Source organism: Erpetoichthys calabaricus, chromosome 10 (genome assembly GCF_900747795.2).
Source record: "Erpetoichthys calabaricus chromosome 10, fErpCal1.3, whole genome shotgun sequence".
NCBI classification, from domain to species: domain Eukaryota; kingdom Metazoa; phylum Chordata; class Cladistia; order Polypteriformes; family Polypteridae; genus Erpetoichthys; species Erpetoichthys calabaricus.
In genome coordinates this window covers 21,144,656-21,163,235 of record NC_041403.2, presented here as the reverse complement: position 1 = coordinate 21,163,235, position 18,580 = coordinate 21,144,656, and the positions used below count along the sequence as shown (strand labels likewise).

Genomic DNA, 18,580 nt, shown 5'->3' with positions numbered 1-18,580 from the left:
CCTTTCATATCTATCTATCTATCTATCTATCTATCTATCTATCTATCTATCTATCTATCTATCTATCTATCTATCTATCATACTAGCCATGTGCGCCCAACTACGTTGCGCGTGTTAAAGTTGTCTGTGAAGGGCTCCCTGTTTAAAGTGGCTGCCAGTCGTGAACTGGGCCCTTCGTCACACAGCATTATGATTTTTTATAAGGGAAACAAAATTACAAAAGAAAACCCTTGGACATTGATTCGATAGGGACGGCCTACTCGGAATCACTGTCTGAATAGTAATTATGTGGTGGTGTAGGAGCATTTCTGCTTCTCTCCGTTCACAGTCCGTCTCGTTTTCACGACGCTGTCGTTTCCTCTCACGATCTCTTCTCAACCTTTCTCCAATCTCGCAGGTTGATTTGTGGCAATCCAAAGAGTAAGGCAATATACACGGAGCAAGGGTTATAAAAGGGGGACACGTAGGTATCCAGGCTCTTTAAAGCATAAATAGGGATCACTTCACTGACAAGTGATCAAGCCACGGTACAACTGTGAGACGCGCAGCACTTGCCGGCTACAACGTAACAATAATAATTTCCGGAACGTGCTGTTACGTTATCATTCATTTTACCCACTGTCTTTCTTTCATTCATATGTTACGTAGGCACGTACCTTTTATCTTCGGCAATCTCATTCTCTAACCAGGCCTCAGGAGCTAACCAGCGTAACACTGTCCACCACCCCTATCATTATTCCGGCACATTATTGACATCCGTGAGTAACAACAACGTACTAAACTGGAAGGTGGTCTACACATGCGTGGAATTCGCGGGCAAACAAAGATTAACATCCAAATGAAGATTATATATAAAGATGAGTTAATTTAAAGCACAACAATTTGTTTAGTTTGAATGTCTGTGTTTTGAGGTGTGACTGTAGTACTACAGTCTTCAGTAGTATAAGCCTGGAGGAGATTCTTAATGCAATGCCTATGTTTTAGCTGTCTCTCTACTGCCATCTAGTGCTTCTTCTTCTAATTCATTCGCGGACAAACAAAGATCAAGATCCAAATGAAGATTATATCTATTATATAGTGCCTCTATCTATCAACTATTATATAGTGCCTTTCATATCTATCTATCTATCTATCTATCTATCTATCTATCTATCTATCTATCTATCTATCTATCTATCTATCTATCTATCATATAGTGCCTCTATCTATCAACTATTATATAGTGCCTTTCATATCTATCTATCATATAGTGCCTTTCATATCTATCTATCTATCATATAGTGCATCTATCTACAGTGCGTCCGGAAAGTATTCACAGCGCATCACTTTTTCCACATTTTGTTATGTTACAGCCTTATTCCAAAATGGATTCAATTCATTTTTTTCATCAGAATTCTACACACAACACCCCATAATGACAACGTGAAAAAAGTTTACTTGGGGTTTTTGCAAATTTATCTACTTATTTTTTTAACAAATCCTTTGACCCACAAGATATGATGTGGAAGCCTTCACCCCTTTATGATGCTAGACCTGTTCAAGCTAAAAAGCCTGCTTTTCAAGTTTGGGGTAAGACAGATTTGTTGGGGTACAGACCTGGGGTGACCCTAATTCCCTTTATACTCTGTATTATGTAGACCTTTATTATGAAAATAGAATAGAAGATGGGAAGGATGTCAGTCCCCACATTAAAGGAACACAGTCTGCTAAGGAAGAAGAGTCTGCTCTGCTCTTTCTTCTATAGTTCCTCTGTGTTCTGAGACCATTCCAAACTGTCATTAATGTGGACCCCCAAGTACTTGTAGGAGTGGACCCCCTCCACATTCATTCCCTGATTAGTGACGGGCATGGTGGGACATTGGTGTCATGAAAGTCAATTAGCTGTTTCCTTGGTTTTGCTGGTGTTAAGATGCAGGCAATTCTCTTTACACCAAGAAACAAAGTTCTCCCCCTGACTCCTCTCCTCTGTCTTGCCCCCCTTATCAACACACCCCATAATATAAATTAGCTCCATATGAGTGGGCCATGTGAAGGACTGCCACCCTGTCCAGGATGGGCTCCTACTGCCTGAATAGGTTCAATGCCAGGCCAAACCCGTTCACAAGCACTGAATACTTTCTGAAGGTGCTGTATACATCGCTGTACTTTTTCAAGTGCTTACTTATTTTTGTAATTAGTTGGCACGGTGGCACAGTGGTAGTGCTACTGCCTCGCAGTAAGGGGTCCAGGGCTCACGTCCTAGGTGTTCCCTGCGTGGAGTCTGCATGTTACCCCCATGTCTCTGTGGGTTTCTTTCCACAGTCCAAAGACATGCAGGTTAGGTGGATTGGTGACACTAAGTTGGCACTGTGTGTGTCTGGGTGTGTGTGCGTGTGTGTGTGTGTGTGTTTGTGATGGACTGGCGACCTGTGCAGGGTTTGTTTCTGCCTTCCACCCTATGCTCACTGTGGTAGGCTCCAGCACCATCCACAATCCTGTGCAGAACTTAGCACGTTAATTAATGACTGACTTATTTCATAATTGCCATTTCATTTATTTGATATTGTCACTAATGCCATTCCGTATAGACATGACCTTATTGATACTGCTATTTGAGTTTTCTCCCTACTATCCATAGGAAAGCAAGCTCTGTGTCTGCAGAGCAAGCCAATCTGTGTGTGTGAATTGACCAATTTTTGCAATTGGCAGAATTGGGCGAAGTTAAGAGTGGTGCCCAGCAGGGGGCAGTACTGGGGCTGCTGCTATTCTTAATATATATAAATGATTTAGATAGGAATACAAGTAACAAGCTGGTTAAGGTTGCAGATGATACCAAGATAAGTGGATTAGCAGATAATTTGGAATCCGTCATATCATTACAGAAGGACTTGGATAGCATACAGGCTTGGGCAGATTTGTGGCAGATGAAATTTAATGTCAGAAAATGTAAAGTATTACACATAGGAAGTAAAAATGTGAGGTTTGAATACACAATGGGCGGTTGGAAAATCGAGAGGACACCTTATGAGAAGGATTTAGGAGTCGTAGTGGACTTTAAGCTATCGACTGCCAGACAGTGTTCAGAATCCATTAAGTAGGCTAACAGAATGTCAGGTTATATAGCGCCTTGATGTGTGGATTACAAGTCACAGGAGGTTCTGCTCAAGATTTATAACACACTGGTGAGGCCTCATCTGGACTACTGGGTGCAGTTTGGGTCTACAGGCTACAAAAAGGACACAGCAGCACTAGAAAATGTCCAGAAAGGAGCGACGAGGCTTCAGGGGCTACAGGGGGTGAGTTATGAGGAAAGATTAAAAGAGCTGAACCTTTACAGTTTAAGGAAAAGAAGATAAAGAGGCGACCTGACTGAAGTGTTTAAAATTATAAAGGGAATTAGTGCAGTGGATCGAGACGGTGATTTAAAATGAGTTCATCAAGAACATGAGGACACAGTTGGAAACTTAGGGGTAAATTTCGCACAAACATTAGGAAGTTTTTCTTTGCACAAACAACGACAGACACTTGGAATAAGCGACCAAGTAGTGTGGTAGACAGTAAGACTTTAGGGACTTTCAAGACTCAACTTGATGTTTTTTACTCTACTAAGGGGCTTCGCCCCCTGCTCGCTTCACTCGCCAACCCCCGTGTTTGGTTTTCTGGATACACTTTTAAGATTTTTTTTTTCTTTGAACTGTTGCTATTTCATTAGTTTCACTTTTATTTCAGAACTTCTGTAAAAACAATATTTGTAATCTTGCGAGTCCCAATATGCTGAATCTTTTTAATGAGGTCAGGATAGGTTTCTCTGTTTGGAATTTCAGCACCGACAAAACGATCGACATCATCAGCAGTTAATAATTTGTTTTGTTTACAAAATAAAAAAGTAAGTAGAGTTCTGCATTGGACTCCTGTCTGTAAAGTCCTGCTATTTTCCTCTCACCGTTCCAAAAGTACATGGGGTTACCAAGGTTTTTGTACAAGGGCTAGACGGAACGTTTTTGACTCCTCGGGTAAATGTAGCTTTTTAAATAAGCAGACAGATAAATATATATACATGAACAAAGTAACCAATAAATGCATGTGCGGTAAACTCTGTTTTTGAAATTCTCACGATTCTTTATTTGTCACATGCATAGTTATACAGGACAACACGCAGTGAAATGCATCCTGATCTGCTTATCAAAAACTGTGCAAAGTTAGAAGAATATCAGTTAGATTAACAAAAAGTCATAGATTGAAAGATAACAGTATAGTAGAACATAATAAATAAGTAAAATTATGTGAATAAAGTAGAATTAAGTGTTAAGGTGCAATAGTGTAGTAATTATTGTGCAAAACCAAAGTTAGACTGGTGCATAGTTAAATGAGACAGTTTGTTTGTTTGCGCTACTGCGATCTTTACTTTCTTTTTTTATATTTTCTAATTTTCCTACTTTCATATCCTTTAACTTTCTCCACATGTGTATGGCGCCAATGTTTTTTTTTTTTTGAGCCTTTCTAATTTCATTGGGTTCATCGTCTCTAACCTGCTCTGCATGTGTTTAGCACCAACGTTTGTAAACGTCTTTATGACGTTCTACTTTGTCTTTTAATTCTGAGCCCGATTGGACGTGCTTTTTTTTTTCAATTCCACTTGTTCCGGACTGATAATTACTTTTCTTATTTTCTGAATTTGCACCTCGATTATTCTTTTTTGGTCTTTTTTTCTGTCCAACACATTTGAGTCTCTTTTCTCTGCGCTGCTTTCTTCTTCACTTAGATGTCGACATTTCATTTATAACGTACTGTCCTTATACGCTTTATATGCGCTGAGAGCCCTGGATCTGTGTGTGCTCAAATCCTTCCCAAGACTGAATGTTTTGCTGCCTATTGTCCTATTTGATAGATTGTAAGTTGGGCGTGTCTTTGGTCTCGCGGGTCTTTAAAATGTCTTCCGAGAAGATCACGTATCGTAGACTTGCTTTTTGCTTTCCAGGACAGGATTTCTTTTTATAATAGATAGAAATAAGTGGACAGGACTGGCGAGGTTTGTTGGGCTGAATGGCCTGTTCTTGCCTAGAGTGTTCTCATTTGTGTGTGTTGGACTGGCGCCCTGTCCAGGGTTTGTTCCTGCCTTGCACCCTATGCTCGCTGGGGTAGGCTCCAGCACCACCCACAATCCTGTGCAGTACTTAGTGTGTTAGTTAATGACTGACTTATTTCATAATTGCCATTTTATTTTATCACTAATGCCATTCTGTAAAGACATGACCTTATTAATACTACTGTTCGAGTTTTTTTCCCTACTATCCATAGGAAAGCAAGCTCTGTTTCTGCAGAGGAAGCCAATGTGTGTGCGTGAAGTGTGTGTGCATGCGTGTGTGTGTGTGTGTGTTAGACTGGCACCCTGTCCATTGTTTGTTCCTGCCTTGCATCTTATGCTTGCTGGGGTAGGCTCCAGCACCACCCACAATCCTGTGCAGAACTTAGCATGTTAGTTAATGACTGACTTATTTCATAATTGCCATTTTATTCATTTGATTTTGTCACTAATGCCATTCCATACAGACATGACCTTATTGATACTGCTATTCGAGTTTTCTTCCTACTATCCTTAAGAAAGCAAGCTGTCTTTTCTGCAGAGGAAGCCAATGTGTGTTTGTGTTCAGAGCAGGAGGCCTGTAGACGGCAATGCAGCCCTCTGACCACTAGGAGGCCCACTGCCAGTAATCCTCCATGTGCTTCTAATGGTCGCTTTATGAAGTGCACAGTGCAGGACGGGTGTCTGCTCAGCTCCATTTGATTGTGAGTAATGAGGCACATCTGAGAGCCTAACAGCTGAAATGAGGCTTTTAGATCCTGCCAAGAGTGAAACAACTGCATAAAGAAAAGAGAATCATTTTAGGTAACAATAGAGAACACAGTTAGGTCTCCATTGCTGGCACCTCCTCGCCTTGTAATTATGGCATTTTGTAGAAAAGAGAGAACATTCTGTACTGGCAGGGAAGCCTCCTCTCCATCAGGAGCGACAGAAAAAGAAATGGATTAGAGCTCTTCACATGCTCACCTTGTGATTGAGGGGGTCCATCGAGTGTCCCATCGGCTGATTTTTCACATAATCTGCTAATGTCGCCTTCCTTCTCAGCGTCTACCGAGTAAAATTTTCTCCTGACGTTGGAGCTCTTCGGCTTTTTCTTCTTTCGACTTTTTGTGTTTCTTGACTTTTTCTTCAGTTGTTTCCACCAAGGCAGGCGCTGCTTGTGCAAAATCCCCTTTAATCTCTAATCATTGTGGAAATGGAAGATAAAAGTGCCGAGTGAAAAGGCGCACGGTGGACCCTCATTAATTAAAATGTTCACGTTTCGACTTTCCACGGCAGTTTGGGGTTCTTTTGAGTACTTAAAGCAGAACGTTCTGAGAATCGCGTAATCTGTTTCAGACTGGCAGACTAGCAGTATGGGGTACAAGGCAGGACCCACTCCTGGACAGGAGGCCAGTCCGTCACAGGACCCACTCACACTTACATGGGGGAGCTGAGCCTTGAGAGTGGGAAAGGCGCTATAAAAATAAAATTTATTATTATTATTTGTCCTGTATCCTTCCATGCATGTGTTTGGGATGTGCAGTGTGTGTTGTAAAACTCTGATGCAGACAACAACAACATTTATTTATATAGCACATTTTCATACAAAAAAAAGTAGCTCAAAGTGCTTTACATAATGAAGAAAAGAAAAATAAAAGACAAAATAAGAAATTAAAATAAGACAACATTAGTTAACATAGAAAAAGAGTAAGGTCCGATGGCCAGGGGGGACAGAAAAAAACAAAAAAAAAAAACTCAAGATGGCTGGAGAAAAAAAAAAAAAAAATCTGCAGGGGTTCCAGGCAGACTCCGCCAGGGCTGCCCTTTGTCACCGATTCTGTTCATAACTTTTATGGACAGAATTTCTGGGCGCAGCCAGGGCGTTGAGGGAGTCCGGTTTGGTGGGCTCAGGATTGGGTCACTGCTTTTTGCAGATGATGTTGTCCTGTTTGCTTCATCAGGCCGTGATCTTCAGCTCTCTCTGGATCGGTTCGCAGCTGAGTGTGAAGCAGCTGGGATGAGAATCAGCACCTCCAAATCCGAGACCATGGTCCTCAGCCGGAAAAGGGTGGAGTGCCCTCTCAGGGTTGGTAGCGAGATCCTGCCCCAAGTGGAGGAGTTCAAGTATCTCGGGGTCTTGTTCACGAGTGAGGGAAGAATGGAGCGTGAGATCGACAGGCGGATCGGTGCGGCATCCGCAGTAATGCAGGCGCTGCATCGGTCTGTCGTGGTGAAAAAGGAGCTGAGCCGCAAGGTGAAGCTCTCAATTTACCAGTCGATCTATGTTCCTACCCTCGCCTATGGTCATGAGCTATGGGTAGTGACCGAAAGAATGAGAGCGCAAATACAAGCGGCTGAAATAAGTTTCCTCCGCAGGGTGTCTGGGCTTTCCCTTAAAGATAGGGTGAGAAGCTCAGTCATCCGGGAGGGGCTCAGAGTAGAGCCGCTGCTCCTCCGCATCGAGAGGAGTCAGATGAGGTGGCTCGGGCATCTGATCAGGATGCCTCCTGGACGCCTCCCTGGTGAGGTGTTCCGGGCACGTCTAACCGGGAGGAGGCCCCGGGGAAGACCCAGGACACGCTGGAGGGACTATGTCTCTCGACTGGCCTGGGAACGCCTTGGGATTCTCCCGGAAGAGCTAGAAGAAGTGGCCGGGGAGAGGGAAGTCTGGGCATCTCTGCTCAAGCTGCTGCCCCCGCGACCCGACCTCGGATAAGCGGGAGACAATGGATGGATGGATGGGGTTCCAGGCCACGAGACCGCCCAGTCCCCTCTGGGCATTCTACCTAACATAAATGAAATAGTCCTCTTTGTAGTTAGGGTTCTCACGAAAGGACTTGATGATGGTGGTCATGCAGACTTCTGGCTTTTAATCCATCACTGTTGGAACATCACGGTGCTTTGGGTGCCACCACCAAAAGGACACCAGAAGAGGAAACAGAAGAGAGAGTAGGGGTTAGTACAGATTTTAGAGCCACCATGAATGGTTATTATAATGAATTGGATATACAGAGTATCAGGATTAAATTACAGTGAAGTTATGAGAAGGCCATGTTAAAGTAATGTGTTTTCAGTAGTTTTTTAAAGTGCTCCACTGTATTAGCCTGGCGAATTCCTACTGGCAGGCTATTCCAGATTTTAGGTGCATAACAGCAGAAGGCCGCCTCACCACTTCTTTTAAGTTTTGCTCTTGGGATTCTAAGGAGACACTCAGTTGAGGATCTGAGGTTATGATTTTGAATATAAGGTGTCAGACATTCCGATATATAAGATGGGGTGAGATTATTTAAGGCTTTATAAACCATAAGCAGAATTTTAAAGTCAATCCTGAATGACACAGGTAACCAGTGTAGTGACATCAAAACTGGAGAGATGTGCTTGGATTTTCTTTTCCTGGTTAGGATTCTAGCAGCTGCATTCTGCACTAGTTGCAAACGATTTATGTCTTTTTTGGGTAGTCCTGAGAGGAGTGCGTTACAGTAATCTAGTCGACTGAAAACAAACATGTGAACTAATTTCTCAGCATCTTTCAGTGATATAAGAGGTCTAACTTTTGCTGTTTCTTAAGTGAAAAAATGCTGTCCTAGTGATCTGATTAATATGCGATTTAAAATTCAGATTACAGTCAACAGTTAAGCATTTTACCTCCGTCTTGACTTTTAATCCTAATGTATCCAGTTTATTTCTAATAGCCTCATTGTATCCATTATTGCCAATCACTAAGATTTCAGTTTTCTCTTTATTTAGCTTGAGAAAGTTACTATTCATCCATTCTGAAATACAAGTCAGACATTGTGTTAGTGAATCGAGAGAGTCGGGGTCATCAGGTGCTATTGATAAATACAGTTGTGTGTCATCAGCATAGCTGTGGCAGCTCACGTTGTGCCCTGAGATAATCTGACCTAACGGAAGCATGTAGATTGAGAAGAGCAGCGGACCCAGGATAGAGCCTTGTGGAACACCATATTGGATATCATGTGTCCTTGAGTTGTAATTACCAAAACTAACAAAGAATTTTCTCCCTGCCAGGTAAGATTCAAACCAATTTAAGACACTGCCAGAGAGGCCCACCCATTGACTAAGGCGATTTCTAAGAATATTGTGATCAATGGTGTCAAATGCGGCACTCAGATCTAAGAGGATGAGAACAGATAAATGGCCTCTGTCTGCATTTACCCACAAATCATTTACTACTTTAACGACTGCAGTTTCTGTGCTGTGATTTGTTCTAAAACCTGACTGAAATTTATCAAGAATAGCATGTTTATTGAGGTGCTCATTTAACTGCATAATGACTGCTTTCTCTAGGATTTTACTTAAGAAAGGCAGGTTCTAAAATCTTCAAGGGTCTAAAATTTTCAAGAGCAGAGGGGTCAAGATTATTTTTCTTAAGTAGGGGTTTAACTACAGCAGTCTTAAGACAGTCTGGGAAGACCCCCATATCAACACCGCCATTTGGATTGTACACCCAGCTGAGGACCTGTAAGGCGCCTCATTCTCAAAATCCACCTATCTCTGATGTCCATATCCTCTCATGAAGTGGTCCTTCTGGGCCCTTCACTGCTTTTTTCTTCCCTGGGTAGATCCAAGTTGCCTTCTTCCCTCAAGACATCTTCAGTTTCTTGGTAATCTGGTACATGGAATGATCTTCATTCTGCCAAAGAAAAACAATAGGCTGACGTGTTTCTTGAGAAAGTGGTTTTGTTTTTTGATCCATATTTGAAGCCATGACTGAACTTTAGGAACGACCGTACCTTGCAACCCAAGGAAAGACAAATGAGTTGCTTTATTTTACAGTATAACAGATTTCAGTTGTGCTAACACACTTACTGAGGTTTCTCTAATAACCCGTTAGCCTTTAAAGATGGTTAGTTAAGGATGAATGAAGAAAGTTGATCATTCAGGTATGCTAAGGAGCCTCTGAGACCAGTCACCATCTTTGGGGAGGTGGGTGGACGTGGCACTGGTGCAGAGCTACAAGTCCCTGGGGGTTCACATGAACAACAAACTGGACTGGTCTGACCACGCACTGACCGCTGGACAAGAAAGACCGGAGCAGGCTGGACTTGCTAAGGAGACTCTCAGATCTTCTGATGTGTGCGGCGAGCTGCTGGAAATGTTCTACTGGTCCATAGTAGCCAGTGTGGCGGTCTACGCTGGGGTCTCCTAGGGAAGCAACTTGAGCTCAATAGAAGCACAATCCCATCTGAACAAACGTTATCAGAAAAGCCTGGACAGACTGGAAGTGGTTGTGGAAAAGAGGATAGTGGCAGAATTGGATGCCATCATGAAAAATCCCCTCCAGGAGGCGCTCTCTTGGAGTGCTTTTAGGCACAAACTCATTGCACCTCGGTATGCTAAGAAGTGCGTTTTGGGGTGAGGGGCTCCTCTGCCAACTGCTATCCAGCAGAGTGGGGGCTCTGAGGTTAGGGATCTGCGCCTGCAATCAGAAGGTTGCCAGTTTGAATCCCGTAAACACCAGAAGTGACTCCACTCCTTTGGGCCTTTGAGCAAGACCCTTAACCTGCAATTGCTCCATCCTGGGTATGACATTAACCCGCTTCCAGCCCTGCATGTACTGCCTTCCAACCTGCAGGGAAAACTTGGGCAGTTCAGCCACCATAAGAATCCTCACGCTGTTTCATTCCACCTGAACTAGTGTGGTGCTGAGCTGTCACCCATGGCATGGCTGCACTCGGGTCCTAAATCTGGGATCCTCAGGTGGTCGGTCATGTGGTGGGTGCGGCGATGTGCTGCATCAGCGCCTGCTCCTGACCTGTCCTCCTCTCTCCACCAATTCACTGCTTCCTCCTGACGTACTCTTTCAGTTAATTTTGAAATTTCTGCACAATGTGCATTTATTTATTTTTAGTTACTGATTGATTGATAGGCAGGTGTGTGTTTTGCTCTGTGAGTCTGTATCCTTGTTGTTTTTTGTTGCTCCTGCTTTATACCTCTAAATGTCACCATGGGATTAATAAAGTTTATCTAATTTAATCTAATTAGGACACTGAAGTAATGGCTGCTGCAATCATATCTCTCTATTATAAAAAAAAAACAAACTTTGCAACGAGACGAGATCATTTGAAGAGAGACAGAGAGACACATCTTCACGTCCCGTGAGACGGTCAAGTCACGTCATACTTACAACCCTTATGGAAGCAAGTCCTGTGTTACACATGCAGTGCAGGTTAGAGATGATGGAAGATAGGAAAATCCAAAAGTCTCAAAAAAAAGGAGAGTAAAGATTGCATTAGCGCAAACAAACGGAAAATATTACTCGGGGAAATAACGGAACAGCGAAAAGAGATTGAACAGTGCAGCGTTTCTCAACCTTTAAGTATTTGCGACCCGAGTTTTCATAACAGTTTTAATCGCGCCCCCTAACGTTTTTTTGAAAGGAGCCCACTAATACCAATTTGTTCTTTTTTAATTGATGATATATCATATACGGGGGTGGATGAGACACGGCCGGAGTTCCTCAAGGCTCTGGATATTGTAGGACTGTCTTGGTTGACACGCCTCTGCAACATCGCATGGACATCAGGGACAGTACCTCTGGATTGGCAGACCGGGGTGGTGTTCCCCCTCTTTTAGAAGGGGGACCGGAGGGTGTGTTCCAACTACAGAGGGATCACACTCCTCAGCCTCCCTGGAAAAGTCTATTCGGGGGTTCTGGAGAGGAGGGTCCGTCGGATAGTCGAACCTCGGATTCAGGAGGTACAGTGTGGTTTTCATCCTGGTCGTGGAACAGTGGACCAGCTCTACACCCTTAGCAGGGTCCTGGAGGGTGCATGGGAGTTCGCCCAACCAGTCTACATGTGTTTTGTGGACTTGGAAAAGGCGTTCGACTGTGTCCCTCAAGGAATCCTGTGGGGGGTACTCCGAGAGTATGGGGTACCGGACCCCCTGATAAGGGCTGTTCAGTCCCTGTACAACCAGTGTCGGAGCTTGGTCCGCATTGCTGGCAGTAAGTCAAACCCGTTTCCAGTGAGAGTTGGACTCCGCCAGGGCTGCCCTTTGTCACCAATTCTGTTCATAACTTTCTGGACAGAATTTCTAGGCACATCCAGGGTGCTGAGGGGGTCTGGTTTGGTGGACTCAGGATTGGGTCACTGCTTTTTGCAGATGATGATGTCCTGTTTGCTTCGTCAGGCCGTGATCTTCAGCTCTCTCTGGATCGGTTCGCAGCTGAGTGTGAAGCGGCTGGGATGGGAATCAGCACCTCCAAATCCAAGACCATGGTCCTCAGCCGGAAAAGGGTGGAGTGCCCTCTCAGGGTTGGGAGCGAGATCCTGCCTCAAGTGGAGGAGTTCAAGTATCTCGGGGTCTTGTTCACGAGTGAGGAAAGAATGCAGCGGGAGATCAACAGGCGGATCGGTGCGGAGTCCGCAGTGATGCGGGCTCTGCATCGGTCTGTCGTGGTGAAAAAGGAGCTGAGCCGAAAGGCAAAGCTCTCAATTTACCAGTCGATCTATGTTCCTACCCTCACCTATGGTCATGAGCTATGGGTAGTGACCGAAAGAACGAGATCGCGAATACAAGCAGCTGAAATGAGTTTCCTCCGCAGGGTGTCTGGGCTTTCCCTTAAAGATAGGGTGAGAAGCTCAGTCATCCGGGAGGGGCTCAGAGTAGAGCCGCTGCTCCTCCACATCGAGAGAAGTCAGATGAGGTGGCTCGGGCATCTGATCACGATGCCTCCTGGATGCCTCCCTGGTGAGGTGTTCCGGGCACATCTAACCGGGAGAAGGCCCTGGGGAAGACCCAGGACACGCTGGAGGGACTATGTCTCCCGGGTGGCCAGGGAACGCCTCGGGATTCTCCCGGAAGAGCTAGAAGAAGTGGCCGGGGAGAGGGAAGTCTGGGCATCTCTGCTCAAGCTGCTGCCCCCATAACCCAATCTCGGATAAGCGGAAGAGGATGGATGGATATATCATAGATGCATATTTTATTATACCTACTTAACTTTTATCAACATTTATCTAACTCTATATTTATTTTTCAAGTATCAGAATGTAGTTTAAGTTAATTTGTTTTGGTTTCAATCGATGTATTTTTCATATTTTCGATTCTAGTTTTCTTTTTTTCACATCTTCGCGCCCCCCTTTTTGTTACTTCATGTCCCCCTAGGGGGGCGCCCCACAGGTTGAGAACCACTGGAATAATGTTTGAGGATGTCTGGGGGAGAAGAGAGACGAGGCAGTGAGACAAAAGGACAGCTGCTGTAGAGGCTTTTAAAGCCAGCAGCTGATCAAGCAAAGAGGAGGTGAAAAAAAAAACAACTGTATTGGCTTCCCATTGTCTCACCTTTTAATAGCGGGTTTCGGAGGAGCGGCCGCATCTCCTTGCAGTGCATTCAGCCCCCCTCTTCACAATGGCGTGTAGCGCTGACGGAGGGGGAGGGGTTGGTGGGCGAAGTGTGAATAATAAATTAAATATCAGCCTTTTTTTTTTTTTTTTAACTTTATTAATCCTGAAGGAAATTACTTAGTTTTTGCATACCCCTTGGGGTCAGAGTGCAGGGTCAGCCATTGTACAGCACCCCTGGAGCAATTACAGGTTAAGGGCCCAGCAGAGTAGGATCTCTTTTGGCAGTGATGGGGATTCGAACCGGCAACCTTCTGGATACCAGCACAGATCCTTAGCCTCACAGCAGTAATAGCCATTAGCAACACTAGTAATGTCTCAACTGTATTTACGTAAGTTGATTTAACGGTACTTTGATAAAAAAAAAAAAGGTATCCATTTCTATGAAAAATATAAAAATTTCTTGATGTTTCCAAATTTTGAATGCTAATGTGTGTGTATACGAGGTGAGACACAAAAATAACCTGATTGGTAAAAAAAATATATATATATTTATAGATGAATACAAGCATTCTAAACCTTCTATATACTCCCCCTCCTGATCTCTACACCGCTTCATTGATTGAAACAGTGCTGGAAGTCTTCTTGCTTGATGCTCTTCAACAGGCTTGCCATTTCTGTCTTCACTTCATCCATTGAAGAAAAAAATCTGTTCCCTAAAGCATTTTTTGAGATATCTGAAATACATTTCCAGATATCTCAAAACAGCTTCCTATCCATTTTCAGATATCCAACCATCCATCCATTATCCAACCCACTATATCCTAACTACAGGGTCATGGGGGTCTGCTGGAGCCAATCCCAGCCAACACAGGGCGCAAGGCAGGAAACAAACTGAGGGCAGGGCGCCAGCCCACCGCAGATTTTCAGATATCCCAAATACATTTTCAGATATCTTATAATAGACAGGAAGTCCCATTGAAAGAATAGGTATTTTTATAGGAAACGGTTTTGAGATATCTTGAAATGCATTTGAGAGACCTTTAAAATGCACGATGGGTCAATTTAAGATATCTGAAAATTCATTTGAAGATCTCTCGAAGCGCGGGCACCGTTATTTGGAGATATTTGAAAATATATTTGAGATATCTCAAAATGTATTGCAGATATCTTAAAATGTAAAGGAAATTATTTTACCAAGTTTCAGATATCTTAAAAAGTAAATTACATTTTAAGATATCTGTAAATGTTCATTCAGCTTGCCATAGACCTGGAGAAATATCTGACCTGAGGCTGAGAAAGAGCTAAGCTTCTCCTGATTCCCTTTGAAATGTGTCTCGGAGGCCCTGTGAAAGAACTCGGACCGAAAGATCAGCGTGAAGTGTTCTACAAGGGACGTTCAAAAAGTTTCTGCATTTTTTAAAAATTTATTTATTAAGAATTTCAAAAACAAATGACACCCCTTTTCTACACAGTCACCTTTCTTTGTGATGCAAGTTTTCCAGCGTCCTACCAACTTTTTACTGCTCAATTCCTACTCCTCCTTCCTTCACTGTTTCCAAAAAAAAAATACAAAAGTGCAGAAACTTTTTGAACATCCCTCGTAAATAAAAAAGACAAATTTTCCCTAAATGTATTGTTTCCATTAATATTATTAGTAAGCAACACTTAATATCCTATTAACAAGAGCAAACCGGAGCTAGAGCAGTTTACTTATCATTGTCAACAAAATCCCACAAAATATCAAGATATCTTTTTTTTTTTTTATGTTGTCGATAACGCACACCCCTTCCTTATATACAGTCTATTTATGCACAAATCTGTATTTTGGGTATGACAGTGGGCGGCATGGTGGCGCAGTGGGTAGCGCTGCTGCCATGCAGTAAGGAGACCTGGGTTTACTTCCCAGGTCCTCCCTGCGTGGAGTTTGCATGTTCTCCCTGTGTCTGTGTGGGTTTCCTCCCACAGTCCAAAGACATGAAGGTTAGGTGGATTGGTGATTCTAAATTGGCCTTGGTGTGTGCTTGGTGTGTGGGTGTGTGTGTGTGCCCTGCGGTGAGTTGGCACCCTGCTCAGGATTGGTCCCTGCCTTGTGCCCTGCTTTGACTCCAGCAGAACCCCGTGACCCCGTGTTTGGATTCAGCGGGTTGGAAAATGGATGGATGGATGGGTAAGACAGTGGATATGGTCAAGGGCTTGATACAACCGAAATGCTAAAATTGATGGTACACTTCATTTACCGTATATAATCGTGTATAATTCGGGTCTTGAAACCCGAAAAATCGATCATAAAATCAGACCCCGACTTATACGCCCGTTCAAAAATACGACACTTAGTGTTTTGTTTTTTTTTTTACATCTTCTTGCCTCCTCCAATCTCTCATCAGTTTCTTAGACACGTTGAATTTTGTTGCAGCAGTGCAGTTACCAATTCCTTTCGCCTCTTCAACGACTTTTAATTTAAAACCAGCTTCATATTTTCTTCTGATCGAATGCTCCATCGTAGATACAGGATGCTGTTACGATAAAGGTGTATGAGGGTGTGAGATACAAAAAACACAAATCAGTGCAAACATCGCTTTGGAATAGTTTGTGTATCACCGTGTGGTCACATAGAGAGAGACAGAGAGGATAGGAGTGCACGCTGATACAGCGCATTGCCGCACCACATAGAAAATAAAAGGCCGTGTGCTCCGTGGTTACTCTCTCAGGTGGGTGTTAGCGTATCATACAGTGCATCCGGAAAGTATTCACAGCGCATCACTTTTTCCACATTTTGTTATGTTACAGCCTTATTCCAAAATGGATTAAATTCATTTTTTTCCTCAGAATTCTACACACAACACCCCATAATGACAACGTGAAAAAAGTTTACTTTAAATTTTTGCAAATTTGTTAAAAATAAAAAAACTGAGAAATCCCATGTCCGTAAGTATTCACAGCCTTTGCTCAATACTTTGTTGATGCACCTTTGGCAGCAATTACAGCCTCAAGTCTTTTTGAATATGATGCCACAAGCTTGGCACACCTATCCTTGGCCAGTTTCGCCCATTCCTCTTTGCAGCACCTCTCAAGTTCCATCAGGTTGGATGGGAAGCGTCGGTGCACAGCCATTTTAAGATCTCTCCAGAGATGTTCAATCAGATTCAAGTCTGGGCTCTGGCTGGGTCACTCAAGGACATTCACAGAGTTGTCCTGAAGCCACTCCTTTGATATCTTGGCTGTGTGCTTAGGGTCGTTGTCCTGCTGAAAGATGAACCGTCGCCCCAGTCTGAGGTCAAGAGCGCTCTGGAGCAGGTTTTCATCCAGGATGTCTCTGTACATTGCTGCAGTCATCTTTCCCTTTATCCTGACTAGTCTCCCAGTCCCTGCCGCTGAAAAACATCCCCACAGCATGATGCTGCCACCACCATGCTTCACTGTAGGGATGGTATTGGCCTGGTGATGAGCGGTGCCTGGTTTCCTCCAAACGTGACGCCTGGCATTCACACCAAAGAGTTCAATCTTTGTCTCATCAGACCAGAGAATTTTCTTTCTCATGGTCTAAGAGTCCTTCAGGTGCCTTTTGGCAAACTCCAGGCGGGCTGCCATGTGCCTTTTACTAAGGAGTGGCTTCCGTCTGGCCACTCTACCATACAGGCCTGATTGGTGGATTGCTGCAGAGATGGTTGTCCTTCTGGAAGGTTCTCCTCTCTCCACAGAGGACCTCTGGAGCTCTGACAGAGTGACCATCAGGTTCTTGGTCACCTCCCTGACTAAGGCCCTTCTCCCCCGATCACTCAGTTAAGATGGCCGGCCAGCTCTAGGAAGAGTCCTGGTGGTTTCGAACTTCTTCCACTTACGGATGATGGAGGCCACTGTGCTCATTGGGACCTTCAAAGCAGCAGAAATTTTTCTGCAACCTTCCCCAGATTTGTGTCTCGAGACAATCCTGTCTCGGAGGTCTACAGACAATTCCTTTGACTTCATGCTTGGTTTGTGCTCTGACATGAACTGTCAACTGTGGGACCTTCTATAGACAGGTGTGTGCCTTTCCAAATCACGTCCAATCAACTGAATTTACCACAGGTGGACTCCAATGAAGCTGCAGAAACATCTCGAGGATGATCAGGGGAAACAGGATGCACCTGAGCTCAATTTTGAGCTTCATGGCAAAGGCTGTGAATACTTATGTACATGTGCTTTCTCAATTTTTTTTATTTTTTATAAATTTGCAAAAACCACAAGTAAACTTTTTTCACGTTGTCATTATGGGGTGTTGTGTGTAGAATTCTGAGGAAAAAAATGAATTTAATCCATTTTGGAATAAGGCTGTAACATAACAAAATGTGGAAAAAGTGATGCGCTGTAATCTCTTGGACCAACAGCGTGAGTTTTCCGCATTCAACTTATATGACCAACATTATATAATACTGGAAATTATACGGTAAAATCAAGCCCCGACTTATCCGCGGGAGAATTTAAACGTGCATATATACTGTACAGTACTTTGAAAACAAAATCTTTAGTCGGGTAGCATACCACTGTTGTCCCCTTTAATTCATAAATTGGGGGCACAGCCCTGAGCCCAAGTGCTTCACTGGATTACTGATGAGGAGCTGCTCCATGCTGGGCTGTTCCTGCTGCCAGTTCTCCCAACCATTACTGTAACTAACGGCTCCAGCATTGACCACACGATTGTTTTCTTTGATATTATAAAATAGCAGTGGAGTCCCTCGTGTATGCAGTAACACTCTGGAGGGTGCCGAGATTGCAGTTTTCACTTTACAGAACCCACTTGATCCAATCTACAGCAGCACTGGGTTCAAGGCAGACCATTTCTGGGCGCAGCAGGCCTATTGCAAGTCCTCCATTAACAAACACGCGGTCAGGATTTGAAGAAAACCCACGGAGACACTGGGAAGACGCAGCCAAGCCGGGATTTGCCCCCAGGACTTTGAGGCAGCCCTGCTAAGCACCCTGCCCTGGCAGTGACTACACAGTATATGCGAGTACGTGAATGCAACATGTCACGTTTGAAGAATGCTTTGGTAAAAATGTGAAAAGCTACTCGGTTTAACCAATCAAACAACTTTTGGAGATGTTTATCTGATAATATTGGGACTGGGAGAAGGCTTTGTGTTTATTTGCTGGAAACTTGATGTGTTTCTCCATTCCGTCAATTTGGACTTCCTGTATTTTTTTGTTCTGCATATTCTGGCGAAGAGTGATATGCAGTTAATCAAATTC

General features: G+C 43.7%; 1 protein-coding gene across 1 annotated transcript in view; it reads left to right on the top strand.

Moving 5' to 3' along the window:
• uap1 (UDP-N-acetylglucosamine pyrophosphorylase 1) overlaps positions 1 to 18,580 on the top strand; it is a 411,004-nt gene that overhangs the window by 136,623 nt on the left and 255,801 nt on the right. The window lies entirely within an intron of this gene.